The sequence below is a fragment of the Mercenaria mercenaria genome, chromosome 3, assembly GCF_021730395.1.
Source record: "Mercenaria mercenaria strain notata chromosome 3, MADL_Memer_1, whole genome shotgun sequence".
Classification (NCBI taxonomy): Eukaryota; Metazoa; Mollusca; class Bivalvia; order Venerida; family Veneridae; genus Mercenaria; species Mercenaria mercenaria.
The window spans coordinates 59,153,393-59,167,725 of NC_069363.1; positions in this window are offsets into that span (position 1 = coordinate 59,153,393).

Consider the following 14,333-nt stretch of genomic DNA (forward strand, 5'->3'; position numbering starts at 1 on the left):
GAATACTAATATTCGATAATGCAGAATAAGATAAATTGCAAAAACGTTCAAAACATTGTGTCTTAAATGCGTCATTAGCGTCATGACGTACGTCGTACGAGCAAAATTAATAGGTTTATTTTGAAAGTAGTATTTAATGCTTTTCTTTATTTAACTATTTTTAACAGCCATTTTGCTGAAATATTTTATAGTATTCGCTCAAATAATGATCAATATTGCTTCTTTTATGAAGTTATATTGAAATGTTATAAGGAATGTAAAACAATGGATTGGTAACTGAATATGGGATTATTGCGGTGAAAGTTACTTATTACGCATTTCAAATAAAAATTAAACCTTGTTGTAATACTATTTCGATTTCCATTGATGTGGTTTCTTGAATTAAATTGATGTTTACCATGGAACAAAGCCGTGACTATATATCTAACTGTAAATTCAAAAAGGTTTGACACACAGCTCGCTTTTATTTGCATTCAACAATATCCATGAGAAAATACAGCATGCAGAACGATTTTCCATAAAAAATTCAGACAGAGATGCGCTGTAAGATTTAGCTTGAAATTTAAATAAATGCAAATAACACGAAAATATTACTTAAGTTAGAAATAAGATGTTTTAAAGCTACATTAACACGAAAGATAATTCTTGTTGATAGCTTTTATAAGAAAGTACGTTAAAAAGCAAGATATAAGCTATTTTAAACATCTCTGTTGCCATGGTTACTTTAAACTTTTAAGAAAATAAGGGTACCATATACAGTGCTTGGTATTTTGCTATCATATTACCCAAATATTCCATGTTGGTCATCAACAGAATGGCACTGAAGTCGTCGGAAAAAACACTTTTCATACATAGTTGTTTAAAAATGAGAGAAAACGCGTTACCATGGAAACACGAGCCCCGCGACATATACATTTTAAGCTTGTATTAGACAGCTTACGCGCATACTAGTAAAATTATCAATTATGCACACTTCTACGGATAGCAATGAAACAAAATTCACTGAAAAGTGTTAAATATCCGATTTTCCTTCTTCTTTCAATATAAAATACCTTTGGAGTGTCATGTACTTCAAACCTGGATAAAACCTGGATAGAACTTGTACTTGAAGGGACAGATTAAAACGGAATTTTAGCAGTTAAAACATTAAATTACACGAAATACAAAAAATTGTTGAGGTTCAACTAATTTGAATTTACCCTGGTAACAAGGTAGCCTACCTCCTGAAGAGAAGTAAGCGGTTTAAATTGATCACAGTTTATATTGTATGAATAAGATACTATAAACATCATTACTGTATATGGAGAGTTTGGACGACACACGCACTATTTAAAAATATATGTCAATGTTCTGCGTGCGTTAATCTTGTCATGTAGACCCGATATCGCTCATCTGTTAAATTTGGCCTTGAAATCACCAAAATAAGTATTCTGACTAAGTTTCATGAAGATAGGATCATAAATATGTGGCTTTTACAGTGTAAACAAGCTTTTCCTTTGATTTGAGTGGTGACCTAGTTTTTGACCCCACATGACCCAGTTTCAAACTTGGCCTAGGAATCAGCAAGATAAACATTCTTACCAAGGTTCATAAATATGGCCTCTAGAGTGTTAACAAGCTTTTCATTTGATTTGAGCGGGTGACCTAGTTTTGGACCCCATATAATCCAGTTTCAAACTTGGCCTAGAAGTTACCAAGATAAACATTCTTACCAAGTTTAATGAAGATAGGGTCATAAATGTGGCCTCTACAGCGTTAACAAGATATTCATTTGATTTGACTGGTGACCTAGTTTTTGATTCCATATAACTCAGTTTTGAATTTGGCCTATAAATCATCAAGATAAACGTTCTTACCAAGTTTCATGAAGATACAGTCATAAATGTGGCCTCTAGGGTGTTAACAACCTTTTCCTTTGATATGACCTGGTGACCTAGTTTATGACCCCACATGACTTAGTTTCAAATTTTGACTAGAGATCATCAAGATAAATATCCTGTGCAAGTTTGTGTTAAATCAAAGCATAAGTGAAACCTCTAAATGGGAGAAATGGCCCAAATGGAACATTTTACCCTTTCAGGGTCAGTAACTCTAGAACTCATGATGGAATCTAGCAGGATTTCAAAAGAAACCGAGATCTTGTTGTGACTTAAGTTGTGTGTAAGTGTGGCTAAAATCGAATGTAAAATGTCACTTCTATCGTGTTCACAAGGTAAAATGTTTCCTCATTCAGGGGTCAATCAGGGGCCGTAACTCCGGAACCTATGATTGGCTCTGACGAATTCATCCCGAAATCCAAGTTCTATTGTTGTTAAAGATATTTTGTATCAAATCAAACCATAAATGAAGTCTTTTTATGGCTGCAAAAGCCAAAATAGCAAATTTTGGCCCTTGAAGGGGTCATAACTCTGTAACCAATGGTGAGATCTGGCCAGTTTTCGAAAAGAACCGAGATATTTTGATAATACAAGTTGTGTGCAAGTTTGATCGAAGTTGATTGTAAAACTTGGTCTCTATCGTGTTCAGAAGCCGAAATTAACAAATTTTGGCCCTTCAAGGGGCCATGACTCTGGAACCAATGATAGGATCTGGTTTTCGAAAGAAATTGAGATGCTAATACAAGTTGTGTGATGCTAATACAAGTTGTGTATACGTTTGATCAAAATTGATTGCAAAATGTGGTCTCTATCGTGTTCACAAGAAATTGTGGACGAACGACGGACTAAGGCGATCAGAAAAGCTCACATTGTCACTACGTGACAGGGGAGCTAAAAAGACAGCATATTCTAATTAGAACCCGTCGCTAATTGTTTCATTGACTCAGTTAATGAAACTGAATTGGAAGTAATCGGATCACCGAGATTAACAAACAGAAATACTACGAGTGTAAATGGTATTTTCCCATTACGTAAATTAGGTTACACGTGCTTCCAAAATTACCAGCGTGACATTTTGATTTCTTTGGAAACTCGCGGGTAATTTCCAAGCAGTGTTTGAATGAAAATAAATAACCAATGAAAAACGGGTTTTCTCACATCGCGTGCTTAATTTACATATGACACGTTATGCTTTTATTGTACTAAATACAAACCGCGAGATGACCACGTGTCAGTCGCTGCTGAGGGCGAACAATATTGAAATTTACCGGGATTTCGACTGCTAAGGGGCGGAATTTTTGATCTCGAGACTCATTAAAGAAAATTTCCGCGGGTCAAGCCGACGCACGGGGCATTTTCTGTGCGGGTAAAATACGATTCTTCCCGATTTTCGCGCAAAACCTGGAACCTCGGGTCTACCGAATGCCCTTCTGTAATTTTCGCATTTCGTTTCGACGATGCGTCCCATAGGACGCTCATACTTCAAGACTTTGCGTCCCCAACAAATTTTATGCGTATATGACGCAGGACGCAGATCTAAAATTATCACTAGATAATTGTCTATTTGTCTATATTTGAAATAAATTTGCACATTCTAAAATTAGAGTTTTAATTATTCTTTTATTGATTTTCATTGCTTAAGCTAATTTGAGTCTTTCGATTGAAAGATATTTTGTCTTTCGAACGAGAGACGGTGTTTAGATCGAGAGAATGTCTCTAAATCCAGGGGAAGTCTCCCACCTGGTGACTGCGGAAACCAGACACTTCACCCCGGTGACATTTCACCCCATGACAATTCACCCCAATTTTGGATGACATCTCACCCCGATGCATATGACACTTCACCCCGAAATTTCATTATTTTTTGGAAGTGACATTTTACCCCATCTTTATATTTTGATATAATTATTATGTTACTTTTTGCGAACAATGTAAAAGCCATTTTCAGAAATAGTTTGAAGTCAAATAATGTATGAAATGTTTAAAAAAAGATTGGTACATATCAAATTCATTTTTTTTTCACGTTGAAAAATGCAGTAGTAGATCTAATAATAACAGCTACGCTTATAAGACATTCGATCTTGCACTTTTTAGTAGAGACAAGCCACGAACATAAAATGACTGAAGGTTATGTCAAATAGAAATCTGGATATGGAACACTGACTTTTCGCACCTCCTCTTGTCAGGGGCAGACAACTGATATAAGGGATATTTTCAGCAAATTTCTTTTTAAATCGTCATATTTCGCTCAGTTTTGAATAAAAATTTAAGATTTTTGGGATTTAAGTGTTTTATGTTAATATCTTTCTATTTATATTAACAAAAGCATGTTTGCTCTCAAGTTTATTTATGCACAACGACTTCCGTTATTTTGATAAAAACGCTCTTAGTAGTTATATTTTTTAACGAAACCTGACAAAATTGTTATATAATTTATCTTTATAGGAATGCAAAATTGAAACAATATAAATAAATCATATGTTTCAGAAAAAGACAAAAAAAAAATCACTGTGATTTGTATACAGCTATCAATCCTTCCTTTTTTATCAAAATTACCGTAAACTATGTGTAATATAATATTCATTTTATTCAATACAAAACAATACAATACTATTTACAATTTTGTGACATTATCCGCGATCGAATATATCATTTTCTGAAAAACATCAGTTTACTCAATTTAAAGGGAGATAATCGGTACATGGAAATAAACTATGCATATCGTATAACTGTGTTTAATGTGTAATTATATTGGTTAGTTACGAGTATCCGGACACTTACGTATTTAGATTAAAAAGTTCGTGGTCACAAAAAGAAGAGTGGAATCTTTCATCGAAAAATACAAACATTATTATATCGTACATTTACTAGTCTAGTTGCAGTTAATAAATCGATCTCATATAAAAAATTGAGCGATTAACCATTAAATAAATTGCACATTCTAACATGACTGGATTTGGTTACCAGAGTGATATAATAATACGCATAAGAATGATTTTATTCAAGAGCAAATCACTAAATGAGATATATTATTTCGATTCTAACACGTTACGAAGGACTTTTAAGTGCATCCTTGACGACATCCATCAAATATTAGCCTGTTTCCTGTTGGTTTCTTTTCCTGCGTGACTGTATGCCGTCTAACGCTTTGACGTAATAATTGTGACGTCAGGAAAATGTATTGTTGTATATTTATACACAATATCCAGCTAGGAAAATGAATTGTCGTGTTAGAATCTGCGATAAACAACGATTGATGCGTTGACCGGTAAGAGAGCATCATGAAGTCCATTATGAATTTATTACTATTTGGATAAATGAAGCCCAGCAAAATTTTATCAAAACATTTCAATGACCTTGTAAGAATAAATCAATGACCTTGTAAGAATAAAAATAAATAAGGCATTCGAGTGGTTTATCACCTGATTTATCACAAAATATTTTTAATATATCTTACTAAATTGCGATATTTTTTACAATGTGATTTATATAAAGACATGGGTGTAATATTCTAAGTGAAATGTGTCCATGAATCTAACAAAATTGTTTTACTCTTTCTTTGTTTATATCATTCCGCAAGGAAATTTATTTCCTTAATATCATTGAAATGTGTATATTTTTACTAAGTTAAACGTAATACAACATCATTTATATTCAGATAACAAATCAAGTTATAAGCCAGCACAGATTGTGACCGAATATGTTTTTTTCTGAGCTGATTTTTATTAACACTATGGTCATAGACCTTTGAGATGATAGGTCAATAATTACTCTGTAAGACTTTTTTATGCCTTGTGTGACTAAATCATGTTCTAATGTCAATTTTTATTCAATCTATAAAATATTCTTTTGTCAGATATAAACAAAGTTTGTTTAACTTAAGAAACTAGAGCTATCACTAAAGGTGATGAATGTACCCCCCCCCCCCCGCATGCACTGACAAAGTACATTGCAATTTGACGCACACAAGATAATTATGTGGACTGTATGTGTATAGACTGTATGTATACAGTATAGTAACAAAAATCAAAGTCCCATAACTATGCAGAATATTTATCTAAAAGAATGTAACATGCACCATGCACAACTAGGGTTGGTACTGATCACTTGTGTGAAGTTTCATTAAATTGTGTGTAAGGGTTAGGTAGATTAGGCACGCACAAGATTGCATATGCAGACTGTATGTACATAGTATGTTAACAAGAAACAAAGTCCCATAACTCTGCAATTTTTGTTGCTGAAAGAACCTAACATGACCAATGCACAACTACTGTTGTTACTGATCACTTGTGTGAAGTTTCATTAAATTGTGTCAATGGGATGAGGAGAGATGGTGCGCACAAGATTGTGTCTATGTATATAGTATAGTAACAAAAAAACAAAGTCCCATAACTATGTAATTTTTTTTTCTGAAAGAACCTAACATGCCCTATGCACAACTACTGTTGTTACTGATCACTTGTGTGAAGTTTTATTAAATTGTGTCAAGGGGATGAGGAGAGATGGTGCGCACAAGATTGTGTCTATGTATATAGTATAGGAACAAAAAAACAAAAGTCCCATAACTCTGCAATTTTTTTTTTGCTAAAAGAACCTAACATGCCCCATGCACAACTACTGTTGGTACTGATCACTTATGTGATGTTTCATTAAATTGTGTCAAGGGGATGAGGAGAGATGGTACGCACAAGATTGTGTCTATGTATATAGTATAGTAACAAAAAAAAAACAAAGTCCCATAACTCTGCAATTTTTTTTTCTAAAAGAACCTAACATGCCCAATGCACAACTACTGTTGGTACTGATCACTTGTGTGAAGTTTCATTAAATTCTGTCAAGGGGATAAGGAGAGATGGTGCGCACAAGATTGCGTCTACGGACAGACGGACAGACGGCCAGACAACCTGAAATCAGTATACCCCCCCCCCCCTTACAACTTTGTTGTCGGGGGTACAATAAATCGCGACTTTTGAGTGTAGTTTTTTTACGTGTTTTAAGTGTTTAGAGGTGCGTATTTCAAACGCACCCATGTATTACAAACCAAAGTGGAAACTTTATATATCATATAAATATATATTTGTTTGGTCAACTTTCGGCAACTATTGGAACAGCAGGCATACTAGCATGCATCATCATGAAAGTGTCTTATGACTAATGTCCAGTGTAATCTAATGGAATTACGACGCGACGTCTGTAAACAATCGTACATCCAAGCCCTGTGAAATTTGTAGCCCAGTTTTGAAAAAGCCAGCTAACTTCGGTAGAACTATTTTATTTCATTTCATCAAATGCAATCGTTTTAGAGTACTAAGTGGTGTAGAAAAATGCTTATGTCCGCCTTACATTCCCTTTCATAAATAGACTGTGGTTTAGTAGTTCACATTTGGGTATGAAACATATAAGCGAGTTTAGTTTGTAGACGCCGGTAGTCTTCAAACGCAATTTAAACAAAAACCATGTTTTCATACTAAAATATAAATTTCTAAACTATGATGATGATGAATATCTTATAACTACTAACTGAAATAATTAAGATAGTCTAATTTTACATATTTTGAGAGTTATACTTCTCTGAAACCAGGCAACGAATGTTAAAATGGCAAACGTATTAATGTCGTGTCACAATGCACTTTTCCCATTGGTCACATCCTGTAACATACACACTTACCATGCCGCAATTGTTCCGCCTTTACATAAAGTCGTAGCAATGGCACATAGGTTTATCGTTTATAATGCATAAGCAATTTTAACATATACTAATGAGGTAGCCTGTCCAAATATCAATGCACTTTGCTGACTTTGAAACCTATGTTAAATGTACATTTATAAATATTTTGTCCACAGTCATTCGACAGACTAGCACAGTATATCATCTAACTGGGGATATACAGCTTGATATAAATAGGTTAGATAAAAGTCGCCACACTGTAAGAAAAACATTAAACATTTCAAGCATTTCTGCTATGATCAAATACAACATATCTTCAATTTAAAATGAAAAACATGTTATGGTAATACCGCAATGTTCTGCGATTATGAGGGCATGTTCTAAGGGATCGAGATATTAATACATCTAACGAAGCTTTTAATGCAACAACTAATTTTAGCTGAAAAAAGTTAGACAAACGTGTAATTTTAAGAGCAAAGCTTTGAGAAAAGTAAGTATCTACAATTGAATTTATATAATAAAATAATCTCTGGCAGGTAAAAACACCCCAAAAACTTAAATTGATAAATCCAGTAAGAAAATCGTTTCAAACATACGCAAAGAAATGTTCATCAGTCAAAAAGTATATTTGGATGAGTTACTCCCCCCGCAACCCCCCCCCCCCACCACACACACACACACAAACACACACACACCACCACACATACAAACCTTTCCGAGTATTTAACCTTATCGGGGTCAACTTGCTTTAGTTCATGTCTAAAGATCATCTCACATGCAGTTCTAAATGACTCTTATGTACAATAAAATGTGAGCAAGATACTTAAATAAATGTAAGTTCTTCATTGATTCGTTATTTTGCGGCCGATTCTAAATGGGTTGAGGCATTGATGTGAATAAAAGTATATGAGACTGATATTACAATTAGCTATAATTTTGACATGTTATTAACAAATTGAATAAACTTTTCTATATGAGTAAAAGGATGTGCGTGTAGTAATTTGAAAGGTATTTGAAAAAGTCTAACTATTCCGCTAGAAGATTTGGTAAGTGCATGTTGTCATACAGTTTACAGCTGTATGTAAACATCGCGGTGCAAATAAAATCTCTCTAAAATATCCTTACAAATATTCTTGAAGGGATTTTTTTTACGGTTTTATCTATCTTTCCTTGTTGTTTTTTTTTAAATAATTAGAGCTTTATACTTTTATATGCCATCCTTTAGTCCTAGTTTTGTTGCGAAATGTGGTCGTGGAATTAACCACTCTACATTGTTCTTCATTATGTTATATCAACTAACATATCGCTGCAAAAGTATAGAGAAGTATTTAATTCGACTTAGGGTCTACGTATGAATTGATTATTACATAAATACGAGCTTTGGTTCGTATCCGCAAGAAACAAATATAAAACATGTAGAATGTGCAAAAAATGAGGCATCTCTCCCGAATGTGCGGACAAGATTAAAATGACCCGAAAAGGCATTTATAGTATCGATATAATCTAATTACGAACACATGCTTCCTCTTTTTTATGACACTATTTTATTCAAAGTTTGTCTTTGTTTGAAAAAGTTTGTCTTTTTTTTGAAAACAAAATGTAAAGTTTACGATTTGTGATGCGTCGTTTCAGATAATTTGAGCCGTGCCATGAGAAAACCAACATAGTGGCTTTGCGACCTGCATGGATCCAGACCAGCCTGCGCATCCGCGCAGTCTGGTCAGGCTCCATGCTGTTCGCTTTTAAAGCCTTTTGGAATTGGAGAAACTGTTAGCGAACAGCATGGATCCTGACCAGACAGCGCGGATGCGCAGGCTGGTCTGGATCCATGCTGGTCGCAAACCCACTATGTTGGTTTTCCCATGGCACGGCTCATTTATCCCTTATCATACAAATTATACACAAAGTAACCATTCTTTAACATTTAACTTGAAATAATGTAACTTTGAGAAGCTCCACACAGCCCAATTGTTTTGTCACCAGATTATTAAAAATTTAGAAAAGGGCGATAAAATTCTATACGTTGCTGAACATGATCAAATTATTTTTACGAATTCAAATGTTCTAAAGATGACGTCATAAAACAGTTTGCCCCAGCTTTCATGGTTGACTGATTCGAGTGTTCCATACCCAGAAATTATTATCTGGTATTGTTCTTTAAGAAATGTATTATCTTAAGCCTGTACTAAAATTTGCAAGGTTCGGCTACATTTTAGGATTTACAATCCGGGCTATAAAGATCAAACAAAGTCAAATCTATTTAAAAGACAATGCATGTGGCACAAGTAAGTTATATTTAAATTGTTACTGTATTTGTGTATGAAAGGCAACGATTATGTTCTGTCTCTTACTCTTAAATGAATTATTCTTCTTCATTATGACAGTCATTTCTTTTTGAAAACTCTTTTTGAGGTTTTTTAGTTTAAAATAAATCAAATATATAAAACACAATATTATATACCCTAATGCGCTCATTTGATTGGCCGAAATGAGTGCACGCGCGGGTCCGCAAAAAGCGATATTGATCTGCAAAAGTGTGATATCACTTTTTCTTATATGTATGAAATGTAAAAACACATATTGACCTCAACGTAAGTCAATAACTGTATAATATATAATCAGTCTAAACGGCTGTTTTTTCCATTTAATTCATATTTCATTCCCAGCAATAAGTTTACCTCACTGATTTAATTCCAATTTACAAAATTCTTGAAGTCCACTTGTTTATTTAGTTGCTAAACAGGAGCCATGAAAGTAGGGGTCTTTTGTTTTTTGACTGGCCGCTATTTTATGATCTCATAATTAGCAATTATTATAAAATAAACAATATTAGTTGGGATTCAAGAATTTTGTATATTCGGTTGTTGATTAAAAATGAATGGGGTACATTAGTTTATAGGACAGAAAAAAGCCTTAAATTTTTAAACAAAATTAGTTATCATACATATCCGTTTATTTACATGCACTATAAATTATTTTGTTATAAAACATGATGCGAATTAGGACCATTTCATTCATGAATATATCTTCATAATAGTCAAGATTTGATTTTACTTTTTCGGTTGCTACTTGTTGTCTTTATTGATTAATTGTACCTTATCTAAGATTTTTGATTAGATTAAACAACACATGTCTAACAAATACGTTAGTTACTTGCGCCAAGTGTACCATTTATTATAATTATTATCATTTATCTAACTACATGTATGCTTAGGTTTGTTGACTGTCTTGATTACATCATTGATTATAAGGTGAGATGAGCAGGTTGGTGGTTGGATTTGATTTTAACGATCGGCACACAATATTAACACCTGAAATGATCTGTGAACCTGCCTATACACACTTCTACTGACATAATATTGTTAAAGCAATCATATTTCACATAAAGATACTTATAAAATTTAAATGTATATATTCAAAGAAACAACTGTTCAATTCACATTTCTACAGACATAATTTCCATTTAATTATCAACAATTGTGATAACAATTACGAACTATATACTATAACAATACAAAGCAATTACAAGGATTAAATGATAATGAAAACAAATATAAAGAAACAAAAAATAAAATAATGTTTTCGGGGCGACTTAACATCATTTCTACAGACATAACTTCCATTACATAGCAATAAATCTGATAATAATTCACAAAATTTATAGACAAAATTATAATATAACAATATAAAATAATTAAATAACAAAACATTCAAATAAACAAAAAATATTTTTTGGGGGTGAAATGTCATCAGGGTGAAATATCTGTAATTCGTGACTGCACACTGTGTTTCCTTGTCAACAACATACCTGTATAATTTTCTGCCTGAGACAGTGAAAACGAAATGTCTCAATGTAGAATTTCAATTCTTTGTAACAAAATATACTTCCTACTTCCGGGTAAAGTCATTAAAACATATATAATGTTATAATTGCATGACTCTAGACCACTAAATTTGTGGGATTACTGCAAGCCTTCTGATTTAAGGACTGATAACACAAACAGGAAGTGACTACTCAGTGTTACAAGTGAAGTAGTCCAAAATGTAGTTCCATACTGCCGATGAAATCTGGTAAAATGAGTCATATGAGGATGTGGCAGTTATATATATATATATATGTGACTTAGTTTTATTGCTTATTGTATTGAGGAAAGATCTAGGTCATTAATTTTCATTGTGAATTTCCAGGTATTAGTTTTATTCTTTGAGAAAATGTCCACATGCGCGTAATTGCTAAACGCTTATTTTTATGGGGTGATGTTTTTCAGAACAGATTATTGTTCTTATTATGTACATAACATATCAATATTTTTCTATTTTTTGATAAGAAGACATGCCATACTAAATGACCATATATAGTTTTCATACCACTGAAATGCTCTAAAGTATTGAAAATGACGTCTCAAAATTTCATTGTTTATATGAAATAAAGAAGGAACTGAATTGTTAGTATGTAATCTCTGATATCGGTAGAGACGGGTGCCAGTAGAGTTGTGAATCTTATGTCGGTAGGCTATATCCGATGAATATCCATGTACGAACATATCTTCGTCAATTGATGCACCTGGTATATCCAAGTGCTATCAAAGAATACTATTTGTTTTTCTCTTCTCTTTCAATTGTCGTGCAGGACCCAAGGTAGAACATCGAGGCACCTGTTGAAACTGTACAAGATCGTTGTGAAAGGTGAATTAAACCGAACAAATTAAAAAAAAAAACAGATAAAAACGTGTTCGGTCATTTAGTTACTGGTGGGCAGTCAACCCAGCCATGAAAGTCTCCAAAGTCTAGGCTATAACTTGAAGCTAGTACAGGTGGTTCTACAAACAAATACCAGCAGATGATATGAAACTGTGCCTGTAGATGTATGTGCGGTAGTAAGGCAGTGTGTATCAGGAAGGGTGGCCCGCTGTACAATGTAGTTCAATGCGGAATAATTTACCACCTCTGACGTCATTATCGTTATAGACCGGAAAATTTGACCCTTTGATGCAGCTATGTACTTGACAAACTTACAAGTACTCATGCCCTGTAAAACATAGTTCAACAAAATTACTTTGAATATATAAAAATGAGGATTTTTTCTTTCCGCCATTATCCGACAAGCCCGGAAGTGCTGCTTGATTACTTATTTGTACTATTTTAAGAAATACCAAAGTTTTCAAAATCGTTCTGTTGCAGTCAATTATTGTACGTAAGTCAATTGTCAACAATTTTGCCAACTTTCAGTTTGAAAGAATGGCTACTGTTGGAATTATGCCCCATTCAGACAGACAGTCTACACCTGCAAGAAACGTGTCAGGGGCATAGATAATACCAATTTTTCATTAAATATAGTATCATACGGCCTTACTTATCTTATTTCTATTATTTGTTTGCAAGAAACAGCTAGAAGTACACGAACAATAATCGATTTCTGTCATTCTTACCTAAAATGGTGACGCTGATGCAAAACTGAGATGTGGGGAATCACCTTAAAAATCAGAATTTTGCCTACTTTCCGAAAAAATCTCAAACTTGCCCAAAATATGCAAATAATATGCCATGTTTGTCTTAAAATGGTGCTTATTGCTCAATTCTGATCAGAAAATACCAGTTTTACATCGGTTGAAGCAATTTTCACGAAGTGCGAATTTTTCATATAAGAAATACCAAAGTTTTCAAAATCGTTCTGTTGCAGTCAATTATTGTACGTAAGTCAATTGTCAACAATTTTGCCAACTTTCAGTTTGAAAGAATGGCTACTGTTGGAATTATGCCCCATTCAGACAGACAGTCCACACCTGCAAAAAACGTGTCAGGGGCATAGATAATACCAATTTTTCATTAAATATAGTATCATACGGCCTTACTTATCTTGTTTCTATTATTTGTTTGCAAGAAACAGCTAGAAGTACACGAACAATAATCGATTTCTGTCATTCTTACCTAAAATGGTGACGCTGATGCAAAACTGAGATGTGGGGAATCACCTTAAAAATCAGAATTTTGCCTACTTTCCGAAAAAATCTCAAATTTGCCCAAAATATGCAAATAATATGCCATGTTTGTCTTAAAATGGTGCTTATTGCTCAATTCTGATCAGAAAATACCAGTTTTACATCGGTTGAAGCAATTTTCACGAAGTGCGAATTTTTCATATAAGAAATACCAAAGTTTTCAAAATCGTTCTGTTGCAGTCAATTATTGTACGTAAGTCAATTGTCAACAATTTTGCCAACTTTCAGTTTGAAAGAATGGCTACTGTTGGAATTATGCCCCATTCAGACAGACAGTCCACACCTGCAAAAAACGTGTCAGGGGCATAGATAATACAAATTTTTCATTAAATATAGTATCATACGGCCTTACTTATCTTATTTCTATTATTTGTTTGCAAGAAACAGCTAGAAGTACACGAACAATAATCGATTTCTGTCATTCTTACCTAAAATGGTGACGCTGATGCAAAACTGAGATGTGGGGAATCACCTTAAAAATCAGAATTTTGCCTACTTTCCGAAAAAATCTCAAATTTGCCCAAAATATGCAAATAATATGCCATGTTTGTCTTAAAATGGTGCTTATTGCTCAATTCTGATCAGAAAATACTAGTTTTACATCGGTTGAAGCAATTTTCACGAAGTGCGAATTTTTCATTTTAGGTATGAAGGTATTAAATGCATCCGCTTCTATTTTCTTTATAAAATTAACAACTTATAACATATTTTTATCAAGATTTCTAGCCTTTCACTTCCTGCGAGACTACCCTTGTCTTGAAGGTCTGTCTTTAGGCAATCAAAATATAC